The sequence below is a fragment of the Coenobita brevimanus genome, chromosome 23 (assembly GCF_032717465.1).
Source record: "Coenobita brevimanus isolate Jiangsu-jjx chromosome 23, ASM3271746v2, whole genome shotgun sequence".
NCBI classification, from domain to species: Eukaryota; Metazoa; Arthropoda; class Malacostraca; order Decapoda; family Coenobitidae; genus Coenobita; species Coenobita brevimanus.
The window spans coordinates 7,002,808-7,004,010 of record NC_136976.1 but is presented as its reverse complement, the minus strand read 5'-3'; the positions used below and the strand labels follow the sequence as shown (position 1 = coordinate 7,004,010).

At 42.4% G+C, this 1,203-nt stretch overlaps 1 pseudogene; it reads right to left on the bottom strand.

The window, feature by feature from the left end:
* Window positions 1-581: 581 nt before the first annotated feature.
* Window positions 582-696, bottom strand: LOC145393144 (5S ribosomal RNA; annotated as a pseudogene).
* Window positions 697-1,203: the final 507 nt, after the last annotated feature.

The following is a 1,203-nucleotide window of genomic DNA, read 5'->3' as shown; positions in this document are numbered from 1 at the left end:
TACCTAAATATCAGCCATGCAAGGAAGAGTATGTACATTTTGGAATTACTGTACTTCTACGAATTCTGGTCCTCCGGAAGCTTTGTGCTTCGTTGGTGGGGAGAGATTGGCCAACAGTTTTATGAAAACAGCTCACCTCCAACGTTACACTAACACAAAACATCATTGTCATGTTGGCGAACCGGTTTTTTTTTTTTTTTTTTTTTTTTAATACTTTTTGATTTTAAATGTTCCCAGACAACAATTAAGAAAGCCTCGACAACATCAAGCAAAGCTCTGGAAATAGCTTTATTGTATCTTTATTAGTTGCTAAAGCTAAAAAGCCATTTAATATAGCTGAAGAACTGATATTGCCAGCTGCAGTTGTGATGGCTGAAAAAAATGCTTGCTAAAAAGGCAGCTCATTAACTAAAGGCTGTTCTTTTGTCACACCAAAGTTTTTCTCGAAGGGTAAATGAAATTTTTTCATTCATTCATTGCCAGACGCCATGTATCCCAAACGGGGTGGCCAACGGCTTAGAGTTAATTGTTTTACAGGGAGGGGCACTAATCCTCCACCAACCCCACTTGACACGTAGGGATGCCAACAGCATCTGGTGTTCCCAGGCGGTCACCCATCCAAGTACTAACCAGACCCAACGTTGCTTAACTTCGCTGATCGGACGGGAAGCGGTGTACTCAACGTGGACTGCAGATATTATTGGGTATGTTATGAATAAGCTGGAAGAGACTATGCAAAAGCATAGGGTCTGAGCACACAGAGCTATCACTGCACACAGAGGTGCGCTGACTGTCGAGAAGGAGGATACTCGCCGGGTTGTACTGTCATAAAGACTTTGTAGTTACTTGTAGAGAAGTATATTTTAGACTTGTGGTCGAGTGGCTTTTATATCTTGTAGTAGTTTCCCCACCAGATGTCATGTAGTGACGGGAGAGGTAAAGAATAGTATGGGACTATTTTTATTTGTCTTGGAAATATTAAACAGGTATAATAGTATAAGTCCTGGGTAGCTACCTCCCTGTCTCGCTATCTCTCTCTCTCTCTCTGTTCTAAGGCTAATCTCCGTCTCGACCTCTCTCTAGGGTCGCTTGTCTCCTTCTAAACTCTCTTTCCTAACATCTCGTGTAGTAGGGTGTGTGTGTCACGTATGTTCCTCATGGCAACAGAACTTTCTCACGAGAGGACTGCTGACAGCTAACTGC